We start from the raw sequence: 13,313 nt of genomic DNA, 5'->3' as shown, positions 1-13,313 counted from the left end.
CCCCCTTTTTCTCCCTTGCTTAACTGTGCATCTTATTTCATTAACCTGAATTTGAGGAATATATTGTCAGATGTTGAGACTCTAGAAAGGGTACAGAGAAGAGCAACAAAGATGATTGGGGGACTGGAGGCTAAAACATATAGGGAACAGTTGCTGGAATTGGGTATGCGTAGTTTAATGAAGAGAAGGGTGAGGAGTGACATGATAGCAGTCTTCCAATATCTCAGGGGCTGCCACAAAGAAGAGGGAGTCAAGCTATTCTCCAAAGCACCTGAAAGCAGGACAGGAAGCAACGGATGGAAACCAGTCAAGGAGAGAAGCAACCTAGAACTAAGGAGAAACTTCCTGACAGTTAGAACAATTAACCAGTGGAACAACCTGCCTCCAGAGGTGGTGAATGCTCCAACACTGGACGTTTTTTAAGAAGAGACTGGACAGCCATTTGCCTGAAATGGTATAGGGTTTCCTGCCTGAGCAGGGGGTTGGACTAGATGACCTCCAAAGACCCTTCCAACAACAACTTCTTCTTCTTCTTCTTCTTCTTCTTCTTCTTCTTCTTCTTCTTCTTCTTCTTCTTCTTCTTCTTCTACTACTACTACTACTACTACTGTACTACTACTACTACTACTACTATTATATTATTATTATTATTATTATTATTATTATTATTATTATTATTATTATTATTATTATTAACAACCATGGACATGGATTGCTCACTTTTAATATAATATCTAATTTATTAATTGAACCAAAAGATCCAGCTTATTTGAAGCTCAGCAGAAATATGTAGAAGTGCTGTTTTTATTTTATCAGAATGGTTTTCCTCTTACTTTCTTTGAATCTTTGATCATTATTTATATTTATTGTTACAGTTTTGTCTTAAGCCTTTTTGATTAAACTTATTTGATGTAATTGTCTGCATTTTTGCTCCTCTCTGTGTTGGGAAGTATGGCAAGTTTTTTTTAAAGAATATCTTTATTAAATTTCAGAAAAATCTTTAAAATACAAACATACTGGTAAAAGGAAAACAGGTGGAGAAAAAAAAGGACAGGTTAATTAATGACAGAAAAAATACATGAAACAAATATATAACAGGATGATTTCCAACTGTTTCCAGTACAGAGACAATACAACAACATTTCTCTAAATTTAGATTAATAATACCAACACCTAAAATCTATTTTTAATCAACATTAAAAATATTCATACTATATTTTTTATTTAACCTTGCTCTGATGTATAATAAGCTGTCAAGTATGAATAGTCATATAATTTAAAAATCCCAAATATTTCTCTAGTCAAATTTAATCTAGTCTTGGGAAGCATGACAACTTTTTAATTAACCTACAAAACCCCACAGTTAAAATAAGCCTCTACTTATCCAGGGTCCCTTCCAACTTTATTATTATTATTATTATTATTATTATTATTATTATTATTATTATTATTATTATTATTATTGTTGTTGTTGTTGTTGTTGTTATTATTATTATTATTATTATTATTATTATTATTATTATTAATGTTTGTGAACAAACATGCACTATAGGGAAGAGAAGAAGATCAGTGGTTGTGGGAGAAAAGTCATTTGTAGAGGTGTTGTTCCATGGTTCCATTTTGTTACATGTGGGGGATAAACAGTTGTAGGAAAAAAGGACAATTGTGCAACTCTAGAAAACTTAAGCAATATGATCATGTCCCAACCATACCCAGGAATCCGGTACTGAGTGGGTAACTTCTCCCAGCTGTGTTCAATTTTCATCATCACCCCACTGAAAGTGCTACAGTCCTTTCCAAAGTGCTACAGGCCCTCTTGAAATTTATAGCCACTAGATTTCTGGAGGGGGGGGGAAAGAGATTACTTTTTAATTAATTACACCGCTGCAAGCGATTTCTTTTTAGTTCCTTTGTGCTGCCTGGCACTAGGATGGATTTTTTGCATACTTCTATGAATAGATTTGCTTAGGCAAGTATACTCAATTATGCAAATACAGTTCCACAGAAAAATGCCATTCCGGGAATGGTGTTGAAAACAAATCAGCAGAGTAGGGAATCAACAGAGAGCTGGCCTACCCATTTACAGGCAAGCAGCTTGTACAGTGTTCTTCTACTTCAGGAAGCAGAGAATCTTTCCTACCACAGTAAAAGTAAGCAGTAAGATTGCAAATGACCCTTTTTATACAAGATGCTTCTTCTTCTTCTTCTTCTTCTTCTTCTTCTTCTTCTTCTTCTTCTTCTTCTTCTTCTTCTTCTTCTTCTTCTTCTTCTTCTTCTTCTTTTTAGTTTGCATCTATTGTTCACTGTGCTCCTGAGTTCCCAGGAAATAATATCAACAATATGAAGGTGTGAAGGGGATAAATGAAAACTGACCTTTGCATTCAGCTAGGCAGCACCTGACCTCAAATGTAAACATTTTGAGATAAAGGAGAATAATTTCATTATTAATTATTTATTTATTTTCTAGAATGACTGTCTAGGATGACTCAGGCTTTAATAAAGAACCCTGCAACGCAGCCTGCAATACAGGCTGTGTTCACACAATATGTTATTCTAAAAAAAATTAAGCCATTGTTTACTGAATATGCATACAGCCTGTGCTGCTTTTGCTAAGCCATAAGGCCTTAGTGGTCATTAGTAATCAATGTTAAGTCAAACAGGTGCACTACCATATAGACACTAGGAAGGGCAATAGGAACCATGGCTGGACAATGTCCGATGAGTCAACATTTGTGACTTTCTTGGAATAAGTCTGTGAACTGTCTGTAAGCAAAGGAATACCAGAAAGTGTTCCCCTGGTCAGATCACTATAATCCTGAACATCTGGATCTCTTTCCTCTCCAATCTAGGTAGTTTTTGAAGAAAAACAGAATAGTTAAAAAGTACTGTTTCCTTTAAGTTGATCTTAACTATAATTTCATGGACAAGTATTGTTTGCTTAACAACCATATAAAAGCCTTTTTATTGACATTTTCTGAATTTTTTTTCTTCTGATTTAATAGCCAGGATACTAATTGGCAGTGGGAATATCTAACTTAATGTTAGTATAGTTTTCTGCCATCTCAAGGGAGTGTGGGTAATTTTCCACCTCTGTGGTGGGGAAAGGCCCAAAGACATGGGGCAGGTCTAGAAATTTCATTTCTGTGGTGTCATGTTCCCCACAGACATATATGAACGAGATGGAGGTAGAAAATAGGAAAAAAGTAAGTAAGGCCCTCCCTAATATGTCTGCAGTAGCTCCTATGACAATTAGGGTTCCCCCCCCACACACACATCTGGGAAATGAGAAGGAGGAAACTGATAGCCTGCCAATCTTTTCTGCAGTGGCTGGAAGGACTCTTAAAATGGATGCTCTCTTTTATCCCAAGGAATACATGCTCTTGTTCTCCTTTTACTGAAGAACAACATGCAGCCCATCCTACCTTAAATCCTACCAATGTATCACCTCCACATTAGATCACTTTGGTCTTCCATATGACCTGTTGACTGTATATAATAGGACTTTCAAGGTTTACCTATATTCTTTGATGCATGATTTAAAACGCTCTTTTGCACTTATCTCTTCTCTTTCATTTCAAAACCAACAGTAAAGGGGAAGAGACCATTTCAAATCTTCATTTAGCTGTCATTTGAACTAGACAAGCTTTATTTCAAATTAAAATCTCTACTGTCAAAAACCCAACTAATATTAGTTCACACTACAGGTAGTCTTTGTCTAGTAGCAACCACAATTGGGATGAGCAATCCAGTTGTTAAGTTGTCTCCAAGTGAAACAATAACTGGACTTATGATTTTATTTCAGCTTTCCTTTGCTTTTATAAGCCTGCAAAAATCATAAAGGTGTAGTTTGGTGGCAAAGTAAGTTTTTGAACACTGTTATAACTGCAAATGGTCATTAAATGAGGACTATGAGTAACAGTGTGAGCACATAGTTGTTTACCTGAAAGTTAAGTCCAGGAAACCAAATCTTATGGCCTGGAAATCAAATCAGAACATCACACAATAATCAACATGCTACTCTGGAAGTATGAAAGACTTGTGTTGTTTTTCATTTGCATTCAAATATAAGTATTCAAAAGAAATGCAGAATCTGAAGCTGACATGAGCTTAAATAAAAGTTTGCTCTAAAATATTTTTCAAAGGAAGTTTAGGAAAGAAGTAGATTCAACTTTGCTCCTGGGCAAAATGACTGCTAATAGCTGCTTTTTTTGCTGTGCAGTCTTTTAGAAGTTCATTATGTTTATTTGCTTTTCCTGGGAGAATGCAGGCACAGTCTTCCCCATAGGACACCATACAGCACCACTTGAAGATTAGTGTCACCTTGTTTACTTCTCTTGTTACTGGCCAATTATAGCAATGCACATGGCCCGGAAAATTACCTTCCTCCTTATTCTAATTCTACACTTCCTTCCACACAGCATGAGCCCCAAGAGCTGATGGTAATCCCCTCCAGTTGGCTTTCTGCCAAGAAATTATGTCTTTTTATAGATAGGGGTGCGGGGTGGGGTTATAATGATCAGATATGCAAGGCTGCATCTACCAGACTTTGCACCTAAAACCTGATTTCTACAACTGGCACATCATATTTCCAGCTGTTACATATGGTCCAGCCAGTTGAAGAAATAAGGAATAATTCTCTGTTCTGGGGGAACACACAGATAAAACAGATAAACCAATCCAGGAAATATCTTGGAACATGACCTTTCCATGCATTTTAAAGTGCAAACGATGCAGATTTATAGCAAGTGATGTCATGTACATATACCAGTTAGTGGGCATATGTGGTACACTATCTATATCACATACCAATGAGGTAAGCTAACAAAGAGGCATTTGGCAAAGTTTAAAAGTAGGATGGACAACCTTTCAATAGCTAGGGGAGACATCTGTTCGGGTGGGTGATTGTCAAAAAAATGGCAGCTACACAATAGAAACTTGATGACAAAAAAAGGAAAAAAGTGATGAAATACAGGTAGTCCTCGACTTACAACAGTTCACTTAGTGACTATTCAAAGTTACAATGGCATTGAAAAAAGTGCCTCCCAAGCCACAGCCGAGCAAGACACCTGCCTGCCCGGCGGTGCTCTTCCTCCTGTCCAAGGTTTTCACTGTTGTGACCATTTCTGTTGAGGATTGGCAGTGGGGGTGGGGTGGGGGGGTGTTTGGTTTTTATTCCCCCCCCCTGTCTGCTGGGTGGTTGCAGCAGGTTTTGGTCACTTCAGATGACCCTGGGACACTGTGACCATCATAAATATGAATCAGTTGCCAAGGATCTGAATGTAAATCAAAAGACCCTGGAGATGCTGCAACATTCCAGCTGGAGCCTGGCACTGATCCTGGCGCTTCCACTGATCCTGGCACTTCCACTGAGCCCTGACAGCCCTGCAGCTCCAGCCATCTCTCGCTCAGGCTTCTGTGGTGCTGCCACCAGTTCAGCTCATTCCCCTCCCCCGCTACCACTTTTCTAGAATGGTTGTGTACCACCTGCCAGATGCCAATGTACCACAGGTGGTAGTACCCGTACCACTGGTTGTAAAGCCTTGCACTAAGGAAGTTAGCAATAAAGTGAACACCTACAGTATATGTGAATTGGTTGTTATATACAGTGGATGTCTCTACCTTGTATTAATGTTAAAAAGGCTATACAGGTAATCCTTAGCTTACAACCTCAATTGTGCCCAAAATTTCTGTTGTTAAGTAAAACATTTGTTCAGTGAGTTTTGGCCCATTTTATAACCTTTCTTGCCACAGGTGGGTAAGTTAGTAACCCAGTTGTTAAGTAAATCTGGCTTCCACATTGACTTTGCTTGTCAGAGGGTCACAAAAGATGATCACAAGTTTTTGGGACACAGTAATGGTCATAAATGTAAACCAATTGCCAAGCACCTGAATTTTGATCACATGATCAAGGGGATGCTGGAAAGGTTGTGACTGTGAAAAGCGGCCACGAGTCACTTTCTCCAGTGCCTTTATAACTTTGAATGGCCACTAAATCAGACATGTCAAACACAAGGCCCGGGGGCCGGATCCGGCCTGCGAAGTGGTTTCATGTGGCCCACGAAGCCATCCTGGAAACAGTGAGGGAACGGCCCCCACTGCCTTGGCCCTGGCCCAGAGACCCTCCTCCTGCCAGAGACCCTCAGATCTGTCCCACTCCTGCCCAGGCCCCCATAGGCACCCTTGATGCGAACGATGTAGAGCTGGCCACGCCCACCCAGGCCATACGCACTCTAGCCATGCCCACCCAGTAGGCCACGCCTACCCTGCCCCTTGAGGGCAACCGCAATGCAATGCTGATGCGGCCCTCAATGAAATTGAGTTTGACACTCCTGCACTAACTGAACCGTTTTAAGTCCAGGACTACCTGTTGACAGCTTATGATAGCCTGTGATAGAGGAGAAAAAAAATCTCCTTGCTGCTTTCTCTGGTTTAAGTTTCCCCACTCCTCCTTTGCTTCCCCAGAGAAGCTATTCCATAATATGGGATGCTAAAGTATAAGGTTTCCTGCCTGAGCAGGGGGTTGGACTAGATGACCTCCAAGGTCCCTTCCAACTTTATTATTATTATTATTATTATTATTATTATTATTATTATTATTATTATTATTATTATTATTATTATTATTATTATTATTATTATTATTATTATTGTAAAGAAGAAGCAAGAAAGATCTTAAAGTAAAACAAGCGACAACAACAACAACAACAAAACCCCAGATTGCAGGCTGTCACTCTCCGCACGTGAGGTTCGGCCAGATTTCTAAAGATAACACTCGAACATCGACGGAGGCTTGGAAATCAAACGCGAACGACGGCAAGGACGTAATAGACGAGTGTGGCGAGAGGCAGGGAGGGCAGACTCAGGTGCCCATTGGTGGAGGCCGCTCGGATCCGCTCCGCTCTTACAGCGCAGGCGAGCGTGTCGCAAGGCCGGGCGCCTTCCTCGAGGGGCGGGGCTTGAAAGTTCCTCGCCCCAGCCTTGAAGCTCGGAGCTGTACTTTTCCCTCACCCCGGCGAGGGGAAATTGGGGCTGCAGCCCGGCAGGCTGAGCACGGACGTCTGGACTCGCAGATCAACCGCGCCTGACTGCAGCTGAGCTACGGCCCAGGATGGGCCTGGAGGACGAGACTCAGGGAGGAGGCACCGGACAGGTACAGCCGTCCCCAGAGGCTATTGTGGGGAGTGGGCGGCAGTCCGGAATGGCTCGGGAGAGGCAGGCGCGGGCGATCGTTGGATCGGTTTCTCGGGTGCAAAAATAGCCTTCTGGGGCTAGTTGTAAAGGTTCCGGGCAAGCGGCAGAGCTGAGAGATGCGTGAACAGGCGGGGAGGGGATGCTTTGAACGGGTGGTGGTGGTGGAGCCGGGCATCGGAGTAAATGGGAGGTTAGAGCAGCGTTTCCCAACCTTAGGAACTTGAAGATGCGTGGACTTCAACTCCCAGAATTCCCCAGCCAGCTATGCTGGCTGGGGAATTCTGGGAGTTGAAGTCCACGCATCTTCAAGTTCCTAAGGTTGGGAAACGCCGGGTTAGAGTTAAATGGGCAGAAATCTCCGCTGAGGTTTTGCAAACGATCAGCTGGCGTTCGGGGCGGATGCCGGCGTGGGCAGCCCCTCTTTGTCGCGGCCGCTGCTACAGCTGCTACCAGTGACTAGAGGCAAATCGTCCGAGGATGGCCAAATGACAGCTTTGGGGTGGTTCCGTTCCCGCTCAGCGCGAAAAGAAAAAGGGATTATTATTATTATTATTATTATTATTATTATTATTATTATTATTATTATTATTATTATTATTATTATTATTATTATTATTATTATTATTTTGTCCTTCTCCTGGGCAAAAGAGAAAGAGGTGGGAGACCGGAGCAGAAGGCTGAGCTGCTCGTAAGTGGGACATTTGCCGTGGCCGGGAGTGCCTCGAAGTAAGACCCAGAGGGGTGCGGAGTGTGGGGAGGAGCGGAATCCGGTTCCCGGATCATCCTGGGTCTGAGCCAGGATGATCGCCGCATGCTAAGAACTTCCTCAGAATATTTGCAATGTTTACTGTCTCTCAGCACTTTTAATCCGGATTCGCTCATTTTGGGGAAGCACGAACGGCAGCGGTACAGGAATGGGCTACAAGCTGCGAGTTGGGTCCAGGATCTCAACCTGAGCTTTTATGGGATTGAACGCTTTGATGAGAGTCTTGAAAGTTGAAGTTGAGCGCTTTGTAAACAAACAAACAAACCACTTTTCTTTATGTGTTGCAACATTACTTTGACGCATTATTTTTTAGAGAAGGAACTAGAGAGTCAGGCTGAAAATGTAAACAGATGCAACAGAATAGTGCTTGTGCTTCTGGGCTCGGGATTGCAGAGATAACAAAAGGGGGTGCATTTTAAGATATCCTTGTTTAGCCTTGACTGTTGTATGGACTCCGCTCCCTTTCCTTCGAAGGTCTTGGGATCTTGCTCCCACCTTTTCCATTGTGTTTACACACAGGGATGTTTATTTCTATGGTGACTTCACTGCGTGTACAAAGTTCCTTCATTCTTTTAAACCATTTATGATGGGGGAGGGGGTGAGGAGAGAGATAGGGAGATCCACATTCGACCCATTAAGACAGACATCTTTCCTGGGGGGGGTTGAAACTAGACATGATTTGTCCACGGACAAAGGATTATGCAAGATAACATAATTAGTAGGCTGGCTAATTTTTGCACACCGCCATAGTAGGGAGGGGTAAGATTATGAAGGGGTTTAATAAACGGGGACACAGGTCATCGCACCTCACCACAAGATGACTTTGTAGTGTGTTAAGAAGGAAGGTTAATGTGGAAACCAGACTTGTGAATGGAGTCCCAGAGCTGTGGTAAAAATTCAGAAATGTTCTTGGCTGAAGGAGCATTGGCCAATCTCTCTTCCTTTGCTTGAGCATTGTGACATGCAGCTATGCAGATTTCTTTTTTTTTCAGTCACAAGTGAATTGTGTCAGTTCCACATCTATTGTCTTTAGCTGCTGGGAGGCATGTTCCCCGCAGATACTTATCTTGATAAAGGATAATCGATTCTTATGGTCTCTTGCCCAGGCTGTTGTTTAATTTGACAGGCAATCAAATGTGTCATAATGAGCTGAGAGCTGTGTGGATTCATGATGTAAGGAGAACTTGCAGTCAAGGAAGCTTGGGGGGTTTGATCTCAAGGCTGAATATTTATTAGGAGATGGTGCATCCATAGGAAAGCTTGTTCTGTCTATAACAAAAATGCTTTGGGATGTCATGGCAAGTTTGCAACCAGAGGACTTTTGTTGTTTTTCCGTGGGTCCATAGTGAAGAGGGCTTTTTTTTTTAAATTCATTTTTTCTTGGTCTGCCTGGGCATGCGACTAGCCAGTTTACAACTTTTGATTAGTGAAACTGAGCTACTTTGTTTGCCGGAAGGCTGTTTGGCTTCCTACTTTGTAGGTTTCCAAGGAGGAAAAAAAAACATAAAACCTTATTTATCAAATCAAAGCTTTGCCTCTATTATCTGGTTTCAGAAGCTATTTCAGAGAGGTATCCCTCAAGTCTTCTCCTTCCTTTTGCTGCACTTGTTTCAATTAGTGTTATACGTATCAGGAAATCTAGCATAGAAATCTGAGTTTCTATAGTGGCTAAAATAGAGCATTCATTTAAGAAATGAGAACTGGGGCAAATATTTTTGCCCAGTCCAACTTTCGTAATGACAGACATTTTAGATAGTTGGTGTGGTGAGGAAGAAACAGCTGCCAACGGCTTGTTTCTGTACCATTAAATTCTATATTTGCTTCCAATAACCTGTACAGAAACCTGATGACGATGGGTGTGTTATGCTCTGGTTCCACCTGTTGATAACGTCCATCCCACTTTTTGTCTTTGTCCTGCAAATTCCACTAGATTGAATCAAATGGCAGTCCTCTGTAGACTGATTGGGGAGCAATTCCAGGTTGCAGCTACCTGGTTCACTTGAAAGCTTAAGAACTCTGGTGGTTAAAAGTATTGTCTTCTGCCCACAGCCACGAATTCAATCCTGACCTGGCTTTCCATCCTTCCAAAATGAGGACCCAGATTGTTGGAGGCAATATGCTGACTCTGAATGTTGTAAAAGCACTATGAAGCAGTATATAACTCTAAATTCTATTGTTCTTGCTAAAGCTAAAAGCAGCAGATTTCTATCTTATAAAGAATGTTTGTACCCAGATCCACGTGGCTGGATGGGTTAATACATTATTTCTTACTTATCGATTTCATTTTTTTCTCTCATTTTCCTTTACATTGTTTCTGTTTGGTATTTAGCATAGGCAACAATGAGAGAATATTCATTTCTGTATGGGTTAAGTAGGGTTACACTTTTTAAAGCAGCAACATTCCATCCAGTCCTGCAGAACAACATAAGGTTATTGATACTTACAGTATCCTAGATATAAATGCAGAATGGTTTAAAGATTCTTTCTCTCTTACATTTTTAGCAGGGATGGGCCAAGTAGGAAACACGCTTGCTGCTTTGCTCCCCCTTCCTTCTTGTATAGTATCCTGTATCTACCGTAAATCAAGGGGGAACACATGTCAGTAGAGAGGTCTATGTTGTGTTGTTTTATTCCCCTGAATGCAGCACTTCAGAATAAGAGACGAGCCATAAAAAGCCTTAAGAGTTAAAAATATACCTGAACAGCTAGGCCACAGGTCTGCAACCCACGGCTCCGGAGCCACAGTCCTCTGCCATGTGCAGTCCCCCCCCAAAGAAAAGTGGGACTAAAAAAGTTCAACCAGTCAATTCAAATATGCAGGGTAGGTGCATATCTCGCCCTGTCTCCACTCTTCAGTCAAACCCTGTTCTGCACATGCGCGCATGTACACGCATGCGCATATATTTTTTGCAGCTCCCAGTTTTTCCTTTTGTGAGGGAACCGGTTCCGAGGGGCTCTTTCACTGTTTTTCAGGTTGCTGACCCCTGAGCTAGCCAAACGAAAAGGGTATTCGTTTGATATATTAAACTGAAGAAATATGCATTTTCTCAATTAGAGAAATGCTCCCTTTCAATCCTCTTCACCAAAGGAGCGTGGCACCCGCTTAGGATGTTGAGTCAATACGTTGCTTTTAAGAACGGTCAGTTTCTTCACAACATTTTTGTATATTTTGTTTGAGTAGACACTTGCTTAGGCAATTTTCATTCTCTGATGCTAAAACATTTTAGGCAGCTTTTGGTATGGCTTCTACTTGTGTATGTATATGAATGTACATTTAGGCACCTACGTATGCCTTTTCCATGTTTTGCTTTTGCTTCCTCCCCATGACAAGTTGGGATTACATTATTTCTAAATTTATTGATTTCAGAAAAGGGTTCCCCCAATACTTTAAGTGAACTAATTTGGTTGACTCACTGTGTACAACAATGGGAGGACTGCAACAAATTCTGTGTCCTGGCACATTTATAGTTCAGTGAATGTATTCACTATAAGATACTTTAGTGCTATGCTTCCTTTTAAAATCCATATATTTTGTAAAGCACTAGAAAATGTAAGTAAATTGTTTCAGATATATTTTTGATTAGGACTGTAAGAAATTATTACAGTAATCTTATTTCAGAGTTCAGGGTTTCAACCAAGCTTTTTTCCCTGAAGATAAAATCTCTTTCTCTCTCTCTCTCCCCTCCCCTCCCCTCCCTCTTTCCTTATGTTTTCTTTCATTTCCAAGTACCGCCATACTGTATGTATTCAAATATACAGTAATGCATAAACAAGTTCCCATCCAGACAGCTGGCATTTCCTTTTATTTCCCCCCCCCCATTGTTATTAGCCATCTGTATTCATAAAATGTAGCAGCTGTCAAATAGGCACACATTTCCTGGCCAGTAGATTGTCTTACATCCATGTTCTGTCTACCTCTACCTCTAAAGACAAGAGTTCTGAGTCTGGGGCCTGCAATTGGCCTTACAATTCTTTACTACATAAATGACAAAATACCTGCTGGCAGGCACAAGAGTTTTCTGCTTTCAATGCTTCCATCATTATGTTAAGTCCTCTTTCTTACCTGCTTCAAAGAGTGAAAACAGAGGTGTAATACCATCTGCAGCCAGGGAGGCCTAGATTAAAATCATGTTGCTATCCAGTGCTGTTCTCTGCATAGCTCTCCATAGTCTGAATTAGGGCAGTTGTGCTGAAACTTCAGGTTGGAATCATCTCCCCTTGTCTTGCATTGCAACTAAATTAGAATTAATCGTGACTGTTTTAATACCATGAATATTCCCCTAGGTTTAGGAGTTCAAAATCCAGAATGACAGCGCTGCTCGTGACTTCTTTTTATTTCTTGGTGGTGGGTTTTCTTGCAGGTCAACGGTTACAGGCTTCATAGGTGACTCATTAAGAAGGCAGCAGGCCGATTATAGTTCACTTACTGCTAAATAGATAGAGCAACCTGGATGGCAGGGAGAAAACTATTTTAGGAACTAGGAATTTCAAAGGAGTTCTGACATAAAGACTATTCCTCTTTCCCAGGGCAGAAGGATAACAGGACACTCAAAACATTTGGTAATTGCTGATTGTGTCTTTGTTAAGATTAACATCCTCGCTTGGGGTTGGTTTTAAAGTTGTGGTTAAGTGTGTGCAAGGACTGGGCCAAGAGATAATCTTTAATCTGGGATCAAGACTGAGACGGCTGTTACCACGTCTGATGTTAAAACATTTCCCTAACTCTGAGATATCAGCGAATAGGAAGAATTAAGTGTTTGTCTCCAAAGGCAGTTTTATCAGTCAGCCTCCCCCAGCCTGATTCCTGCCAAAAATATTGGAATACAACTTTTATTATTCCCAACCAAAAAAGTACTAGCCATGTTGTCAGGAAAGAATGAGATTAGTGAGCTATGTTCCTGGAAGGTGCCAGGTTGAAGGCAGCTGACCTGGACTTTTGTTGACTAAATAAGTCCCATAGCCATGTCCCCATAGCTACTATGGCGGGGGTGGGGGGGTGGGGGAAACACGCGTTGCAAAGCAAGTCACAACTTTCTGCAGTAAAAATGAATGCTGGGACAAAAGCTGCCCTGCGGGTTTTCATTTTCTGCTCCTGTAAAAAGGCTTCTGTTTTTCAGGATGTTTGAGAATTTCTGTTACATTTCTATTGGCAGTGCATTTGACAGAGTTGCCTTGTATGGAAAATTGGTGGCAAGATAGATAGATAGATAGATGGATAGATAGATGGATGGATAGATAGATAGATAGATAGATAGATAGATAGATAGATAGATAGATAGATAGATAGATAGATATTTTTTTAACTGCTGAAAGTGTGTTTGTGTGTGAGGTGCTGCTGCTGTTTTCTGTTACTTAT

General features: G+C 41.2%; 1 protein-coding gene across 1 annotated transcript in view; it reads left to right on the top strand.

The window, feature by feature from the left end:
• Positions 1 to 6,994: 6,994 nt before the first annotated feature.
• Positions 6,995 to 13,313, top strand: part of PIK3R5 (phosphoinositide-3-kinase regulatory subunit 5) — a 57,924-nt gene continuing 51,605 nt past the window's right edge. The window contains exon 1 of the mRNA XM_083352332.1: positions 6,995 to 7,150. The gene's annotated coding sequence lies outside the window, so the exon portion shown is untranslated. The remainder of the gene's footprint in view (positions 7,151 to 13,313) is intronic.

This window comes from Vipera ursinii (genome assembly GCF_947247035.1).
Source record: "Vipera ursinii genome assembly, chromosome: 2".
Classification (NCBI taxonomy): Eukaryota; Metazoa; Chordata; class Lepidosauria; order Squamata; family Viperidae; genus Vipera; species Vipera ursinii.
The sequence above is the reverse complement of the archived record's forward strand: the minus strand, read 5'-3'. Positions and strand labels throughout refer to the sequence as shown.